The sequence below is a fragment of the Saimiri boliviensis genome, chromosome 20 (assembly GCF_048565385.1).
Source record: "Saimiri boliviensis isolate mSaiBol1 chromosome 20, mSaiBol1.pri, whole genome shotgun sequence".
NCBI classification, from domain to species: Eukaryota; Metazoa; Chordata; class Mammalia; order Primates; family Cebidae; genus Saimiri; species Saimiri boliviensis.
In genome coordinates this window covers 37,336,498-37,355,709 of record NC_133468.1, presented here as the reverse complement: position 1 = coordinate 37,355,709, position 19,212 = coordinate 37,336,498, and positions in this window count along the sequence as shown.

Genomic DNA, 19,212 nt, shown 5'->3' with positions numbered 1-19,212 from the left:
GCGACGGAGCCACACCTTTGTCTCAAAAAAAAAAAAAAAAAAAAAGGCGGTAATAACTCGTTCGACAGAATTGTGAGACATAATATATTAACAAATTTATATAAATAAGAGTCAAAATATAATTTTTCTTTAAAAACCCATATGTTGGGAGGCCAAGGCAGGCAGATTGTCTGAGCTCAGGAATTAGAGACCACACTGGGCAACATGGCAAAACCCCATCTCTACTAAAATAAAAAAAATTAAAAAATAAAAAATTTTAGCCAGACGTGGTGGCACACGCCTGTGGTCCTAGCTACTTGGGAGGCTGAGGTAGGAGAATTCCTTGTACATGGAAGGTGGAGATTGCAGTGAGCCGAGATGGTACCACTGCACTACAGCCTGGAGAGAGTGAGACTCCATCTCAAAAACAAAACAAACGAACCAACCAAACACACAAAACCCAAAAACCATACATGTTTTTAACTTTTAAATAGAATGTTTAGATGGAAAAATCCACTCACTTGTTCATATGTTGCTATGGCTGATCCGGGGACTTCTACAAACATGTGAAATGGTATAGGTGACATATTTGATGTGTAAATGGTCATTGTTTTGTCCATAGGTACAGTTTTTTTCTTTAAATTGATCTCATTGTCTCTTTTCTTCTTCTTACTGAGGGCTAATTCTGGAAGGAAAAAGCTAGAATTCTGTTCCAAAGCCTGGCTTTTATCACTCTTTCTCTCTCTTCAAAGGAGAAGAATGGAAGGGCATTACAAAACAGGAACCATAGCTTGTTGGGGAAGATGAATTACCAAGTGATGAATCAAACCAGGGCCACCGATGGTGCCCTAAATCATAAGAGTGGGCTGTCAAAGGAAACCCCATAGGAGATTTAGGACTTGGCACCACCTGTCCATCTCATCCAGAATGCATTTAGCGGACTCATGTGCTCAGGTGCCAAGTGATATTTGGGGGCATGGATCTCTTGGGGCTCTTATCAAAAGCTTCTGTGACTAATTAGAAAGGAATCAGTGTCCCTGCCTTTCTCTGGAGCTGTGTGAATACTGTGAGGTGTTAGAAACGAATGTCTACATTTGTGTCATTCCAACTCCATCTCAGCTGTTTAGAGTAAGAACCGGCTCTCTGTGGACTTCTCCATCTTTATCTTGGAACTAACTAAAGGTCAGTTGAGCAGTACATCAGCAGTTCTGTTCTTAAAAACTTCTGGATTATGTAAATAGGAATCATATTCCACGTGAGGGAGAGTGCCAACGTGTCATTGACTAATACTCCCACCTCACTAAATTCCCATATGGAAAGACCAGATCACCAAGCTGCTTCCTTCTTCCTGTTTTCAAGGATTGTCTCCTGAGCACTGGTGCCTGGGAAAAACGAGGCTCCCTTGACATGTTTTAGGATGGAATTTTCTAGAAGCGCCCGGTTTTCTTTCAGGCACTTCCAGTCTCTCGGTTTGGTATCTCTCCTCGATTGAAGTTGGCTTTCTGCCAGCAGCTCTTGTTTGGGTCTCTCTTGATTTCAGGACATTCTGTTAACTCTCTTCTTCAGCCAATTCCCAAGTGTCATCCATCAACAGTTTGAAGGCAGACATGTGAAGCTAGCACCCAGCAAAGTGCTTTGGAAAAGTGATGATGTTAGGCAGAGTGTGGGTTATTTTCAAAACAAACCAGCTGAATTCAGTCAAGCAACCAAGCAGTTTGTAACTGGTTGGTTGTGATCCAACAGTTGGAAGAGTTGATGTCTTTCAAAGCCATCTGTGTATATAGACACAGCGTTACTTTCTATAAACTGACATACTTATCATCATTCCTCTTAATTGACACATTAATACTTGTTACCCTTTAGGTTTTTTTTTTTTCCATGCTTGATGGTATATTTCATTAGGGAACTAATTTCTTTTAATTAATTTAAGGCACAATATTCCTCTGTTAAACCTGATTTCATCTATAAAAAGAGGTTCTTTGAGCATGAGAGAATTTTACAAGCACAAGCAATTTCAGTTGCAATGTCCTTCTAAGTCTGGGAACTGGAAATATAATTTGCAGTGAGCTGCTTCTTCTCCAATTCATCCTCCTTCTTTTCTTCCTCCTCTGTCTTTCATTTTCCTTCAGGCTTTCAGCACATCACATTGTTAATCTAGATTCCAGAGGCTAAACGTTGCTAGGAATAGGGAAAGAACATGAATCACCTCTTTCCCCCCTTTTTCTGCTCTAATTTTAAATATGTGAATCATAATCCTAGGAAAATATGCTGGGTATAGAAAGGAAATATATAGAGAAAGAGCGGGGAAAAACACACCTGGTCAGATTTCCAGCCAGCTTCTGCAAGGCAGACACCAGACAGGCTAATAACCTAAGACAAAGTCTGACAGGTTGATATTTCAAGCCTGCTTTCCTGAAAAATATTTTTGGACCCGAAATATTGCAATGCCTACCTGCCCGGTGAAATTCTAAAAGAAGACTCAGAGAAGACAAAGAAGAATGACTAGATAGAGGACAACTTCTGATTTTGTCAATCTATTTTGCAGCTCATACAAGTTGTTGATTTAAATAATCTATGACAAGACTTCATGGGCTCAGTTTGCAGGAGACAGTTTGCTGGCTTGATTTATCACTGGATTCAATGTAAAATTTTCAGGGCTTTTTTTTTTTTTTAAGAGACAGTATCTTGCTATATTGTCCAGTCTGGTCTCAAACTCCTGACCTCAAGCAGCCCTCCTGCCTCAGCCTCTGAAAGTGCTGGGATTATAGGCGTGAGCCACGGCACCCAGCCACTATGTTCAATTTTAGTGCCTTGTCACAGTGGACATTCATTTCTTTTATTTCTCTGCTTATGACTTGCCTGGGCCCTTTATGTTCTTGCAACCCCTCAGCAGAGCTGTGTTTTGTCTGGTCTAATGCGACAGTCCCCAACCTTTTTGGCACCAAGGGCCAGTTTTGTGGAAAACAATTTTTCCATGGACAGAGGGGGTGCGGGGAGTGGTTTCAGGATGATTCAAATACATTCCATTTATTTTGCACTTTATTTCTATTATTCTGACATCCTAATATATAACAAAATAATTGTAGAATTATGTAGAATCAGTGTGAGCCTGAGCTTGTTTTCCTGCAACTAGACGGTCCCATCTGGAGGTGATGGGAGACAGTGACAGATCATCAGGCATTAGAGTCTCAGAAGACGCATGCAAACTAGATCCCACTCATGCATGGTTAACCAGGGGCCCCCACTGCCGTGAGGATTGAACACTGCCACTGGCCACTGATCCGACAGGAGGCGGAGCTCAGGCGGGAATGTGCCTGATAGAGAATGGGTTTAAACAGAGTTGAAGCTTTGCTCGCCTGCCTGCCCGTGGTTCACCTCCTGCTGTGCAGCCCTGTTCCTAACAGGCCACAGACTGGTTCCAGTACTGGTGCTGGTCTGTGGCGCAAGGGTTGGGAAGCCCTGCTATAATGGACATGCGTCCTAGGCCACAACCTGGTCAGAGAAGACAAGTATACCTTTGGCTTTCTACTTCCTGGAATGCTGAAGCCTCACACCTTTTATATTCCTTTCTTCCCCTTGGCAGGTGCGGAGTGGTTCCAGCATAGACACTTCTTGATAGTCATTGACGCTTTCTTGAGCTGTCCATAATGCAGCTGCCCTGCGTCATAGACCAGTGACCGTGACTTCCTTCTTTGCTCCAGGAATGCTGCAACTCCTTTGTTAGACTCTCCAAAGAGAGGCCCTGGTCCTTTTGCTTTCTTATAACTCCACTGTCCTGGAAAAAATTCCATCAGGGCTGCTAGAAAAAAGACTCAAGGAGCCACCATCTCTCTCTTGGAGGTCCAGGCCGTTCTGCTCCTGCAAGGTAAGAAGCTCTGGAGTACGTGAGAACACCTCATTCCCAGTTACAGAGACAGAATGAAGAATGTAAAAGGTGTGGGGTCCCAGCATTCTGGGAGGTAGAAAGCTAGAGGTATAACTGTCTTCTCTGACCAGATTGGAGCCTAGGAAGCAAGTCAATTGGAACAGACAAAGCACAGTGCTACTGATGGGTTCCAAGAGTATAAAGGGCCCAGGCAAATCTTAAGCAGAGAAATACAAGTAAGAAATGTGTCCACTCTGGCAAGTCACTAAATTGAAAATAGTGGCCAGATGCAGTGGCTCATGCTTATAATCCCAGTGCTTTGGAAGACCAAGGCAGTAGAATCACTTGATTATGTTTCTACCAAAAAAATTAATAATAATAATAATAATAATAAAATTGAATGCAGTGTTAAGTCCAGCTAGCAAACTGTTTCCTGAAGACAGAGCCCACAAAGTCTTTTTTTTTTTTTTTTTCATTTGTTTTGTTTTTGTGACGGAGTCTTGCTCTGTTGCCCAGGCTGGAGTGCAGTGGTGCAATCTCGAGTCACAGCCACCTCTGCCTCCCAGATTCAAGTGATTCTCCTGCTTTAGCCTCCTTAGTAGCTAGAATTACAGGAGCCTGCCACCACACCCAGCTAATTTTTGTATTTTTAGTAGAGATGGGGGCTTCACCATGTCGGCCAGGCTGGTCTTGAACTCCTGACCTCAAGTGATCCACCTGCCTTGGCCTCCCAAATCACGCTGGGATTACAGGTGTGAGCTACCATGCCCAGTCACAAAGTCTTATAATAGATCATTTTAATCAGCAACTTCTATGAGCTGCTATATAGATTGACAAAATCAGAAGTCATCCTTTTCCTGTCACTCTTTATTTCCTTCTCTGAGTCTTCTGTGTAGCCAGCATTTCTCTGAATAGATGTTCTTATCTCTTTAACTAGCAATGAGGTGTTCTCATCTACAGCAGAGCTTCTTACCTTGCAGAAGCAGCAAGACCTAAGCCTCCAAGAAGGACATGGTGGCTCTGTAAGCCGTTTTCTAGTGGCCCCAGTGGAATTTGTTCCAAGAGAGTGGGAGTTACAAGGATGCAAAAGGACCAAGTCTACTATTCAGAGAATCTAACAGAGGAGCTGTAGTGCTCTTGGAGCAAAGAAGGAAGTCAAGGTCAGTGGTCCACGATCCAGGGCAGCTATACTGTGGACAACTCAAGAAAAACTCAGTGGTTATCAGAGGAATGCTGGCTACTGTACAGCCACTAGAAAGATGTTGAGACAGGGCACCAGGCAGCCCAGGAAGGCCGTTGCTTAGAACTGCTTACAGTCTGCAGCTCCCAACGACTTACTGTACGATTTGCCTGGATCTGAGAAACTCTGTTCTCCAGAGGCTGATGATGGTGTTCCTAGGGCAATGGTTTATACTCCTGCCTAACATCTGTTTTCCATTTCTGTTCCCTGTAAATGTGTGTTGCTGGCCACTTGCCTGCACTTGCCTCTCCCTGCCCCTTCCCCTTCCTTTCTCTCCTCTAGATAGCTTTTCTCTTAGGAAGAATGGGATCATTTATCTCCTGAACAGGTCTTCCTACAGAGGAAAGTGCTGAACAATACCAACTGTGGCTGCACCAGGCAGCCAGGCAGAGAACCGCCTCTGGAGTTCCTTCCCATTTTGTGGACACAGCCTCGAGTTCTTGCCTTTCCAGTAGGACTTGAAATTGTCTTTATGACAGTGGTCTCAATGTGAAGGGCAACGTTGGCAGCTTCACGTGTTACTCCCGGGGAATCACTTTCCAAGTTCTTCTCTCCCTCCCTCTCCAGTCTCCCTCAATTCCCCTTTATCTTTACTTCTAATTGGAGAATTGGAGGAGGGAGGTATGGTGAAAGCAGAGATCCTAAAATAGGTCAGGCCATCATGCAGCTTCCAGAATAAACATCATCAATGCCAAGCCACTGAACCATATAGCCCAAGCTGACAGTGCCTCATTACCTGCTGTTCTGACTTGGGATTTTAAAGTCACAGCAAGCATCATGGTTAAGGACTTAGAAAAAGGCCTCAAAAAAAAAACCACGCAAAAAACAGAGAAGGCAATTTTGGGGTGAGCAGGGGAGAAGGTGGGATAAGGGAAATGAAGAAAGACCCTGCCGTACTAGGATTGAAGCTCAAACCAGGATGTGCCCTTTTGTAATCCGCATTGCTATTTTTGGTTATGAATGGGCTTGTGGAGGATGGAAAGGGGAGGAATAAATGCATCCTTGCCCCAGTGCAGGTTTGAAGTTTATGAGGATGGAATGGTAAGCACACAACACAGGGTTTTATGCATCAGCACAACTTTGTGTTAAATTGTTCTCAAAGGGTATCTTTCAGGGGAACGTGAATATGAATGGCTGTATTGTTCTGGGGGCTGAATTGCAATTACTGAAATGTGATAGGAAACCTGGTCTTAACACTGCCCAGTAAAACAGAATTCCCCCGCCCCAACTTATGTATGGCACCTATGGTCCATTTAGTCCCACATACACAAAGTAATCTCTGGTAGTCAAACTCCCATGAGCCACCCAGAGTACACGGCAGAAAGAACTCTGTTGCCTAGCAACCAATGGAACATTACAACACTAGATAAATCGAATCAATATTGCTCTAAATGTTGAACCCTTAGATGATGAAAAAACCCTCAAAGCCATGTCCGTAACTCCTCTGCTCTTTCCTCTCCTAGATGTAGCAGCCGAGGAGGACCAGCTGGTGTTTCGACAATCTGCAGAGACCTACTGGGAGGGAGGATAGGGGGACAGCATGCTGCCTTCCCTGAGGGAACCTGGCAGTGGTCATTCCAGAAAGGAGATACCTGAAGGCTGAATCCCTAGGAATCTGGAACCTCTTGTCCACCTTGGCAGCCCTGGGTGGCCTGGAAGTGAGGTAATCATCCTGAGTTCCTGACCTGCTGGCGTCTGGTCAGGAATCACTGAAGTTGAAGAGACCAACGTCACTGCCAATGGTTTTTATAAAGAACACTTGAGTTGCTGGGCGCAGTGGCTCATGCCTGTAATCCCAACACTTTGGGAGGCTGAGGTGGGAGGATCACTTGAGCCCAGGAGATTGAGACCAGCCTGGACAATATAGTAGGACTCCCATCTCCAAAATAATAGTAAAAATAAGTAGCCAGGTGTGGTGGTGAACACCTGTAATTCAAGCTACCCAGGAGGCTGAGACAGGAGGATCGCTTGAGCCCAAGAGTTGGGGACTGCTGTGAGTTGTGATTGCACCACTGTACTCCAGCCTGGGTGACAGAGAGAGACCCTGTCTCTAAAAAAAAAAGAACACCTGACGGGGCGCAGTGGCTCACACTTGTAATCACAGCACTTTGGGACGCTGAGGTGGGTGGATTACCTGAGGTCAGGAGCTCAACACAGCCTGGCCAACATGCTGAAACCCCAACTCTACTAAAAATACAAAAATCAGCCAAACATGGTGGCAGGCGCCTGTAATCCCAGCCATCCAGGAGGCTGAGGAAGGAGAATTGCTTCAACCTAGGAGGTGGAGGCCTCCCATGAGACCCCCAAGGCCCTCCCCACCCCTTCATCACCAAGCCCCAATGGTGAACTGCACTTTCTCTGTCTGCACAACCCTTAGATTGACGTATTGGAACTTCCTTTCCCTTAAAGTCTCTTTTAGTCTGTTTTAACCAGCCCTTGCACCTAGGGGAGAAATGAATCCAGTTTGGAAGGGGAGGGGAGCTTTGAACAATGCCTAATCATATTTTCCAATGAGTCACTTTTTCTTCCTGGAAATAATGCTAGATCATATTCCTAGAAACAATTTCTTGGAAGAGTAGGCTTTTTGAAGAGGCTTAATAGTCTCCTTGTGTAAAGCTTTTTTTTTTCGGTCCCCAACTTGAAGGTCCTGCCGCAGTGCTATTGGAAGCACTGATTTTTTCAGAAAAACTAGGAGAGTTGACTTCAGTGAGAGTTACTAAGAGGTGGAGGAGAGAAACTAGCAACATGCTTGGCACGTGAGTCTTTACCACGTGCCAAGCACTGCAGAGGATGCCTTAATAAAGCTGGAGCTGCTCGTTGAGGTGATGTGATACTCATATAAGGTAGGAGCTACTCTTTCCATTTTGCAGATGGAGAAACTGAGACTTATGGTAACCTATCCTTTAGTGAGAGTCGTGGTATCCCAATGGGCAGTAATTCTGGGCTTCCCTCTGGTCCCTGTGTGGTCACTGGGAGGCATGTGGCCAAGCAATGGTCCCCTCTCTTAGTTCTAGTGGGCCACACACAAGGACCATTTCAGAAGAGAAGATGAAGGCTAGGACCTACAAGAGCTCTGTGTCATTGTCATAAAGTAGAGGGTGGTCTCCACTGTGCAAGAGAAGAACCTCTCAAATTAAGAGACGAGACAGGAAAACAGATCTGTCTTCCTTCTGTACGTCAGTGGTGCTATCACCGCCAATGCGTGTTTGCCCTTGGGAGTGGTGTTTGAGTTTGTATAGTCCCGCTTCTCATTATTCTCCTGCACTTTGTCCTCCGTCATATTACCCCTCAAGCTTGGATTAGGCTGTGGATGTGAGGACTTGCAACATTGGAGGGAAAATCTTAAAACTGTCAAGGATAATTTCCCCATAGCTCACCAGGAAGGCCCCTGGGAAGATAAACTCTCCACAGGGTCCCTTGTGGCCCATTCTTTTTTCCGTGCTGTTCTCTACCTTCAGGGATTCTTTTTCTATCAACTGTCTGATTCTTCCAATCTCTATGGGGTGTATCTTCATTTTCCTTTTGGGAAATCTGTTAGGTTGGTGCAAAACTAATTCTGGTTTTTGCCATTAAAAGTAATGCGATTTGGTTGGGCATGGTATCTCATGCCTGTAATCCCAGCACTTTGGGAGGCGGAGGCAGGCGGATCACTTGAGGTCAGGGGTTTGAGATCAGCCTGGCCAACATGGTGAATCCTGTCTCTATTGAAAATACAAAAATTAGCCAAGCATGGTGGTGCACACCCATAATCCCAGCTATTCGGGAGGCAGAGGCAGGAGAATCGCTTGAACCTGGCGGGGTGGAGGTTACAGTGAGCTGAGATTGTGCCATTGCATTCCAGGTTGGATGATGGAGCGAGATTCTGTCTCAGGAAAAAAAAAGAATGCCATTAAAAGTAATGGCAAAAACCACAATTAGTTTTGCACCAACTTAATAGCTCCCTATCCTCAGGGAAATCTCAGAATCTCAAGATCCATTACTACTTTCCCCTATCCCACCCCAAAGGTGCGCTGATCCAACAGTAGCTCATTAAGTTCATGACAACACCTAGGACAGAGAAACGATTGCTTCTACTATCCCAGGGCAGAAAAACCACAGATGCCCCATGTGGGTCTCAGGCAAGTTCATGTCACATCTCATCTCTGAGTTCTCTGTGCAGGTCTGTTTCTGGACATGTGTCTAAGTCCACCATGCTCATTTTTCCTCATTGTCACCATCGTCATGGCTGTTTGTCACTCCGCTGCTGTGTGTCAGGCACGGTAAAATAGATTATTCCACTGCCTCCACTGTACATTAGACATCAGCAGCCTCATTTTGCAGAGGACTGAATGGAAACAGAGAGAGAGTGTGCAATTTGCCCGTGGACACCCAGCTAATATGTGGGAGCTGTGATATGAATCAAGTTCTTCCGTCTGAGGTCAAGGCTGTTCTTGAGGGTCAGTTTCACAGAAGCTGGAGAGGAGATGGCTCATAGCAAATGCTCTAGGAATGTAAAAGGGACGCAGGAGGTGACTGGCAGAATCTTGCCTTCACTTGGAAAATCAAGAGACCTGGATTTTAATCCCAGTTTTATTGAACTCCCAATTTTTCTTTTCATCATCTGTAAAATGAAGGAAGGCTCAGTGACCTGCCAGTTCTCAGAGTCTAATTCAGACCAATGGCTAGTTTCTGAGTCCAGGAAGCAAACTTTGGAACTGAATCCGAACCTGTACAGAGCTCAAATGTCTCTTCTTTCATTCTGCAGTTGAAACAGATAAAAGTGCAATTTCTCATGCACCAGCACTGCCAGGGAATCACAGAACTGAGTGACCGAGGTCTCTTCCTGCCAGGCTGCCTGGAATGAAATCTTTCAGTCACTGTTTCCTTAGGTATTATTTTTTTACATATGAATAAAAGTCTCAGTAGAAATGCATTTCTGGTTTTAAGGAAAGAAATCTAAATCTATAAAATAAATCAACTAGGGCTATGAATATTTGCATTACAAACGAATTCTGAAGAATACCTCCCTTTGTGTTATTCTACATTTATTATTATTATTATTATTATTATTATTATTATTATTGAGACAGGATCTTGCTCTGTTGCCCAAGCTGGAGTGCAGTGGTGCTATCATAGCTCATTGCAGCCTCAATCTCTTGGGCTCAAGTAATCCTCCCAATTTAGCCTCCTGAGTAGCTGGGACCACAGGCATGCTCCACCATGCCTTGCTAATTTTTTTTTTTCTTGAGACAGGGTCTTGCTGTGTCACTCTGCTATTTTTTTTGATACAGAGTAGAGATAAGGTCTGACTATGTTGCCCAGGCTGGTGTTCAACTCCTGGGCTCAAGCAATCCAGCCACTTCGGCCTCCCAAAGTGCTGGGATTATAGGTGTAAGCCACTATGCTAGGCCTTATTATTATTATTTAAAAAACCCAAATAGTGGAAAGCTCATTAGTTAAAAATTAGGAATATAGAAACAGGGCCACAATATAACCAGCGTGCTGACTGGTTAAGCATAATTATCCATTTTTCACTTGTTTTCTTTCGGTAAAAGGATAACTTATGTCTGAGGTTATGTCATTCCCATGTGAGACTTTTCTATCCTGAGATGTGCCTCTCCTTTTGAAAATGCTCTGTTCATACCTTTAAAAATCCTACCTTTCCATCCTCATGCTGGCTCTTAATCACGTCTCTTTGCATTATCAACCAACAGTACCGAGTATGTTGGTGTAAGTTATTTCCATTACTATATTTTTCTTTTTTGCGGAGGGGGACGGAGTCTTGCTCTGTCATTGAGGCTGGAGTGCAGTGGCGCGATCTCAGCTCACTGCAAACTCTGCCTCCTGGGTCCAAGTGATTCTCCTGCCTGAGCCTCGGGAGTAGCTGGGATTACAGGTGTGTGCCAGCATACCAGAGTTTTTCTTTAGAGGAGCCTCCTATGTCTTAGCCCTCAGGGTGAACAGCGGGACATTTCACAGGCATTTATTGTATGCTTATGGGGGAAAGAACAGAATCAGGCACCAGAGAAGCTTTGTTTTGGAGACAGGTCTTGTTCTGTTTCCCAGGCTGAGTGGTACAGTGGTGCAATCTTGACTCACTTCAGCCTCTGCCTCCTGGGCTCAAGCCATCCTTCCAACTCAGCCTCCAGAGTAGCTGGGACTGCAGATGCACATCACCATGCCCAGCTAATTTTTGTACTTTTTTTGGGGTAGAGATGAAGTCTCACTACATTGCCCAGGCTGGTCTCAAACACTTGGGCTCAAGCAATCCACCTGCCTGGGCCTCCCTTAGTTTGAGGATTACAGGTGTGAGCCACTATGTAAAGCTTCTTTACAAAACCGTGATGTGCAAACTGCTTGTGAGAAAACAGATGATTCTAAAAGGCAAGGGTTATCTATGGGAGATGGAATCATGGATTGCAGTTCTTCCAGTTCTCCCTGAGTTAGAATTAGTCATCCACATCCTTTGCCATATGATTAAGCACTTTCCAGTGGCATGAGGTTTGTATATTTCCCTCCCCACTGATACTGCATTTGGCCAGTGGAAGGTGAGTGCCTGTGACAGGTGTGAGTCCTCAAGGGGCTTTTGCTTGTGACTATTGTGAGTCCTCAAGGGGCTTTGCGTGTTTCTGCTTGTCTGTTTGTATCCCGGATGTCCGCCATGAAAAGACCATGCCGGGGTAGGTGCTAGTTTGCATATTTGTCCCCTCCAAGCCTCTTGTTGAAATTTGACCCCAAATGTTGGAGGTGGCTCCTGGTAAGTGTTTGGGTCATGGGGGTGGATCCCTGCTGAATAGGTAGATGTCTTCCCTGGTGAGGGGAGGTAAGTGAGCTCTGCCTCTATTAGTTCACAGAGAGCTGGTTGTTATTAAGAGCCTGGCACCTCCTGCCTTTCTGTCTTGCTTTCTCTCTTGCCAGGTGACCTCTGCACACACCAGCTCCCCCTTGAGTGGAAGCCTTCTGTGGCCGTCACAGATACAAATAGATGCCCAATACCTAACTTTTCCGGAATCATGACCCAAATAGACCCCCCCCTTTTTTTTTTGTGATTACCCAGTCCTAGATACTGCTTTTGAGGACTAAGCTCTGATTTAAAAAAGAATCTTGCACAGATTCCTATCTAAAGGGTCTGGGGAGTCATGTCTTACAAACCATAAATTCTCCTCACATGCGTTTTATTTAACCCTATATATCGTGACTTACTTTCCAGTCTGACTCTGGCATAACATTACGTGATGAAGAAGAAAATCAAAATATTTTACCCCAAAACATGTTTCTTTGGCATATTTTGAAGCGGCCCTGTAAAGCTGTCCTTTGAGGGGGAAAATTTGCATCTGTAAAGAATCTCTAACAGCTAGATCTTTTTCTCTAGGCCCTCCCTATCCTGAAGAGATTAACTCAGAGTCTAGCACCTTTTAAAGGTCTGAGTAGGAAACATTTGTCATCTATCGTCTCTAAGGGCAGCCACTATGAGACTTCAAAAGAACCTTGGTCTCCACAATCTTTTATCTCACCCTGAATATTTTCTTTGTATTGATTCCAGGTCTTTAGACAAACTCAAACTATTGTCATCCAGAAAACGTTTAAATTTGCCTATAGCCTGGAATTCCTCCTCGCCTTTCCCCTTCTCCCTCTTCCTCCTTCCCCCTCCCCTGCTTCAAGTTGTCCTGCCTTTTTGGACCAAACCAATATATTTCTTAATTGTATTTGATTGATGTCACATGCTCCCTAAAATGTGTAAAACCAAGCTGCTCCCTGGACCACCTTCGGCACCCATTCTCACATTCTCAGGACCTCCTAAGAGGGCTGTGTTGCAGGCCATGGTCACTCATATTTGGCTCAGAATAAATCTCTTCAGATATTTTACAGACTTTGACTCTTTTCATGGACAATTTTTAGCAACACAAGTGGACGAAGATAAGACTTGAGTTCAACCTGGAGTCTGCAGCCTGGCTAAGCTGACCCACAGTCTGGAGCAGGGATGTCCCACGAACTCCACAGACCCAAGAGCTAGTAAAAGAAATGCTTGCTGCATTGAGGCAGTATATTTTGGGGAAGTTTATTATGTAGCAATAGATAATTAACATATTATTTTTATATGGGGCAAAGTGGGTCATGTGGAGAGAAGGATGGGATGATGGGGAAAAAAAAGATTGGCCAGGCACGGTAGCTCATGCCTGTAATCCCAGCACTTTGAGAGGCCAAGGTGGGTGGATCATGAGGTCAGGAGTTTGAGACCAGCCTCCCCAACATGGTGAAACCCCATCTCTACTACAGATATAAAAAATTAGCCGGTCACAGTGGCACACACCTGTAACCCCAGCTTCTTGGGAGGCTAAGGCAGGAGAATCACTTGAACCTGGGAGGTGGAGGTAGCAGTGAGCCAAAATGTTGCCATTGCACTCCAGCCTGGGTGACAGGGCAAGACTCCGTCTCAAAGGGAAAAAAAAAAAAGAAAGGTTATTAGGTTACCAGGGGACGAGAGGAACGTGCTATCCTGAAGGACCTTGTAGCAAGCATTTGTCTGGACTTCCCAGACCTTTCATTATGGCAGAAAAGCCACTATGCTCAGTTTTTTTTTAAGTAAAAAATTCAGTGGTGGTCTGTACAGAGCTGAAAGGGCAAAACTGAAAGGCAGTAAGAGAATAACCTTTTACATCAGGCAAAATTGATGGCTGATTCAACAGCCCCAAAGGCTTGTGTAGCTCAGCAACTTACAGCAACCATTCTTCTTGCTCATTTTGGTGAAGTTATTTGTGAGAAGAGCGAGGGTCCCCACTCTGCCCAGGTGCAGGAGGAGATTCAGAAAACTTAAAGAAATATGAGCATAATGTAATTCAACCTTGATGGTGATAGAAAGTTCCAGAGACATGGCCATAACATACCAACCAGTATTATGCCTACCCTCAGAAATGGTAACACGATGCTTTTAACCATTGTGGTGGTATTCCTTCTTGCAAAGAAAGAATTCTATTTTTTTTTTTGAGGCGGAGTTTCACTCCTGTTACCCAGGCTGGAGTGCAATGGCGCAATCTCGGCTCACCGCAACCTCCGCCTCCTGGGTTCAAGCAATTCTCCTGCCTCAGCCTCCTGAGTGGCTGGGATTACAGGCACGCGCCACCATGCCCAGGTAATTTTTTGTATTTTTAGTAGAGACGGGGTTTCACCATGTTGACCAGGATGGTCTCGATCTCTCAACCTCGTGATCCACCTGCCTCAGCCTCCCAAAGTGCTGGGATTACAGGCTTGAGCCACCGCGCTCGGCCTAGAAAGAATTCTTAAAACGAAACACTTAAAAAAAAAAAAAAAGGATTTCACACTAGTAAAGTTTTTCCAGAGGGCATTGAAAAGAATTGGATTAAGCTTAGAAAAATAAGTTATCTGTTATCCAGAAAAAGCAGGTAGGTCATTGCTGATAGAGCAATTTAATTTTAGCCCACATGTTACAACACAAATTTAAACCTCCCATGCAATTAGCTAAAATAACTGAAATAGGGGAGTGCCCAAAGGCTGTGCCCATGTATAGTAATTTATGATTCATACTAAGCAGACTTTATAAACTCATTGGCAGTTACTTGTTTGACTTGACTTTTCTTTCTGTAAGGGTAAGCCCTTCTGTTGGAAGGGATGGCCCAGACCAGAGTGATGTCTGCCTCTACCAACTAGAGGTCCTTAGCTTCTGAACCAACACTTGTCCCTTAGTGTGTTGTTAAAGGAAAATTCAACTGGAATTGTTGATTATACTTCTCTGTCTTGTCTTCCAGGAATCTTTGTTTATTTTTTTTTTTAAGAGACAGAGTCTTGCTTTGTTGCTCAGGCTGGAGTACGGTAGTATGATCATAGCCCACAGCAGCTTCGGATTCCTGGACTCCTGCCTCAGACTCCCAAAAAGCTGAGACCATAGGCATGTGCCACTGCAGCTGTTTTTTTTGTTGTTGTTGTTTTGTTTTTTTGTAGGGAAGAAGTCTTGTTATATTACCTAGGCTGATCTTGAATTCCTGGGTGAAGGCCATCCTCTCTTCTTGGCCTCCCACAGTATTAGGATTACAGGTGGAAGCTACCCCACCTAGCCTTGTCTTCCAAGAATCTTTGAGGGCAAGCACTGAGTTTTGAACCACTCTATCTCCTTCTCTGTCCCGTTGTGCAAAGCATGGTGTCTTGAACTTTGGAGTTCCATAAGTACATTTTTATTATCATGGCAGACCCATTTCGTTGGCCAACTCTGCCATCATTCATGTTTCCTCTTCTACCTAGCCATCTTTAAACTAGGCACATATAACTCAATTCTGGCCAATACATTGTAAACTGAAGGTTCTAGGTGGGATTTTGGTGGGGAAAGATATATGTGTGTGTATATATATATATATATATGTATATATGTGTGTGTGTGTGTGTGTGTGTGTGTGTGTGTGTGTGTGTGTTTTAATTGGCATGCCTCATTAGCTGTTTGGTACCTTTCTCTTCTTCTTGCTTGCAACATTTGAGGCTTAGAAGGGCAGTAACCATCCTGTGTCAATGAAGCAATAGGCACGTGGCTGAAGGTCCACACATTAAAGATGGCAGAGCAAATTGATGTGAAGAGCCTCTGTTGGAACTGGCTTTTACCAGCCTGCAAGATTTGACCAGTAACTTTTCAAGGATTTTGCGTGTCTGTTGTTCAGCACAGCCATGATTAAAAATTGCCTTATATAAACTTACAATGAAATCAGTTATAATAAAACAAAGATAGTGCGAACTAATTTATTTTTTAATTACTTTGCTACTATCTAATGCTCGTGAGATTATTTATGCATATAATATTTATGGTGCAAATATTTCATACTGGAATGCAATTGAGCATTTCTCCCCAACTTTGCACTTAGATGTGTCATGTTGATAGTTGGAAATCAAATCATGATGGAAATATGTACGATGTGGAAGTTGACAAACATAACAAAATAAGTACTGTCCCTTCAGAATGGTTGTTAAAATTACCAGCTCATCACTGCTGGCTTCCTGATGGTCATTGATTTACCATCTTAGCCCTAGACTACCCTCTCCTAGAATTCTTGTTGGATAAGGCAAATAAGCCCTAATGTTTTAAAGTCAATATTAGTCAAGGTTTCTTATGGTATTGCAACAAAAAATATGTCTAACATATGTAACCATCAAATCATTTAGCTTACCCTACCAAACACAGGTGGAAAATATTCAATGTCCTACTACGGATGTGCAGAAGAAGAAAGAAATCCTACTTGGAACTGAAGTCAGGCAGTTGGAATTTGCAGAAGGAAATCCTGGCAGCCTGTGGTGTTTGAGGTATTACATAAACATCTGATACTTGACTCAGTAACTATCAGCACTTGGTGTCAGCATATAAATGTTGGGTTGGAAAAGGAGACAAATTGATTTTCCGTTCCTCTCAGTCTAGTTTCTTCCTGTCATTGATGCTATAGTCACGGATCTTATTACTAGTATAACAGGCAGTAATATACACATGTTATTTCTCTGGTTAAAGAATAATTCTTTTCAAAGCTGTATAATGTGATAAACTGACCCTGAATTATGACCATAAAAATAATAATTTACTCTTTTCTCCAAAGCTATCAAAAAATTCTCAGGCTCTATAACCTATAAACTGTCTAACCTTAAGCCATTGTTATATATTTTTCATGTTTTATGAATTAAAATAGACTTCAGAGTTAAGAAGAGAGAAGTATTGATACATCTACCTCCCAGCCTGGAATACTAAGGGTCAGAAAGGTTAAGTTACCTATTCAAGGTGAAAAAAATAGAAAGCGGGGCTAGACTGCAATTAATTGTATCGTCTCATCTTTTTTTTTTTTTCTCTTTCTCAGAATCACATTTCTGTATTCCAGTATAAATATTGAGTTTTAATGCATGAAAATCATTTTTCTGATATTTAAACAGGGTGGTTAGATTTTATTTTCCTTTCTGGCCTGTTTCCTCAGGCTGTTAAGAAGAGCCAGGGATGAAGAATTTGAATCTTTGAATGCAAAATAAAAAGTATTGCCAATGGAACTAGGTTCATTACTGGGAATTCTTGGTGAGGAATGGTATGTTCTGGCAAAAAATGAGGAGGTTAATTTTCTCCTCCTTCTCTTATTTAGTCTCCTTTTAGTTTCTTACTTTTACCTTCTTACTCTTTTTTTTTTTTAGATAGAGGGTCTTGCTCTGTAACCCCAGCTAGAGTGCAGTGGTGCAATCACAGCTCACTGCAGCCTTAAACTCTTGGGTTCACACCTGTAATCCCAGCACTTTGGGAGGCCAAGGTGGGAGGATTGCTTGATCCCAGAAGTTCATGATCACCCTGGGCAACATACTGAGACCCTGTCTCTATGAAAAATTTAAAAATTAGCCAGGCATGGTGGCATGTGCCTGTAGTCCCAGCTACTCAGGAAGCTGAGGTGGGAGGATTGAGCCTGGGAGATCCAGGCTGCAGCGAGCTATGATCATGCCACTGCACTTCAGCCTGAGTAACAGAGAAAGACCCTGTCTCAAAAAAGAAAAGAAAAGGAAAGGAAAGAAAAGAAAAGTAGGATCTGGAAGAGGAAGAACAGTTCTTGGGGCATTTGAAGTTCAGTAAGAGAGGAAATCTCAGTGGGTTGAAGATCATGTAAAAACACCCCAGTTTTAGTGTGTTCTTCTCCATCTCTACTCTGTCCCCACATTATCTGCTGTCTCAAGTGATCCTCCCACCTTGTCCTTCTGAGTAGCTGGGATCACAAATGTGCACCACCATACCTGGCTAATTTAAAATTTTTTTAGAGACAAGGTCTTGCCCTATTGCCTACGTTGGTCTCAAACTCCTGGAGTTAAGCAGTCCTTCTGCAGCAGCCTCCCACACATTGATTCTTTTATTGAATAAATGTTTGCTGAGCACCTGCTATGTGCTGGGCAGTCTCTCAGGTTCAGGAGAATGCAGGGGTGGGGACAAAATATCTGTCCTCTCACAGATTAGGTGTGGTGGGGAGGTGGAGCAAGAAGGACAATTAACAAGTGATGGACTGGACGCAGGGAGCGGATGTGTGGAGAGGCACCGTGGAGAACATAGGACAAGGTGATATGTTACAGTGTGGCTATATTTGGGACTGGGTAATGTGATCAGGTCCTTAGAGGTAGTGAGAAAGAGATATCTGAGTGGTGTCTTAGTTAGTGTAGGCTGCTATCACAAAGCACCATAGACTGGGTGACTTATAAACAACCAAAGTTTATTTCTCATAGTTCTGAAGGCTGGAAGTCTGATCTTGGGGTTCCAGCATGGTTGAGTTCTGGTGAGGGTCCTCTTCTGAGTTGTAGATCAGAACTGGAAAGCTGGAGAGCTCTCTGGGATCTCTCTTTCTCTCTCTCTCTCTTTCTCTTTTTTTTTCTTTTTTTTTTTTTTTTTTTTTTTTTTGAGACAGAGTCTTGCTCTGTCACCCAGGCTGGAGTGCAGTGGTACAGTCTGGGCTCACTGCAACCTCCACCTCCCAAGTTCAAGTGATCCTCCCTACGCAGCTTCCCAAGTAGCTGGAATTACAAGTGTGCACCACCACACCCAGCTTATTTTTATATTTTTGGTAGAGATGGGATTTCATCCTGTTGGCCAGGCTGGTCCCAAACTCCTGACCTCAAGTGATCCACCTGCCTCAGCCCTCCAAAGTGCTGGGATTACAGGCATGAACCACTGCACCCAGCCTGGGGTCCCTTTTATAAGGGCACTCATCCCATTCATCAGGACTTTACTCTCATGACCTAAATTACCTTCCAAAGGCCTCATCTCCTAACATAATCACACTTGGGGTTAGGATTTCAACATGCAGATTTGGGGGCGGCAGGGGGGAGGCACAGATATTCAGTCCATTGCAAGTGGGATATGAATCACAATTGATGCTCTTGCAAAGATTGGAGGTAGGGCCATAGGGCAGAAAAACATAGCAGATGCCAAGCCCCTGAGTAACAAGAGTTTGGCATACTTGTATAAAAGAAAGCAAGCCAGTGTGTGTGGCTAGGTAGTAGCCATCAGTGGTAGGAAATGAAATTGCAGGGCTATTTGGGACTAGTTCACACAGAAATTTTCAGCGATGGTGAGGACTTACTTTGTGTTTTATCCTAGTTACAATGAAGAATAATTTCATGTGTTTAAACTCTAGAGGAGCACCGTGACCCA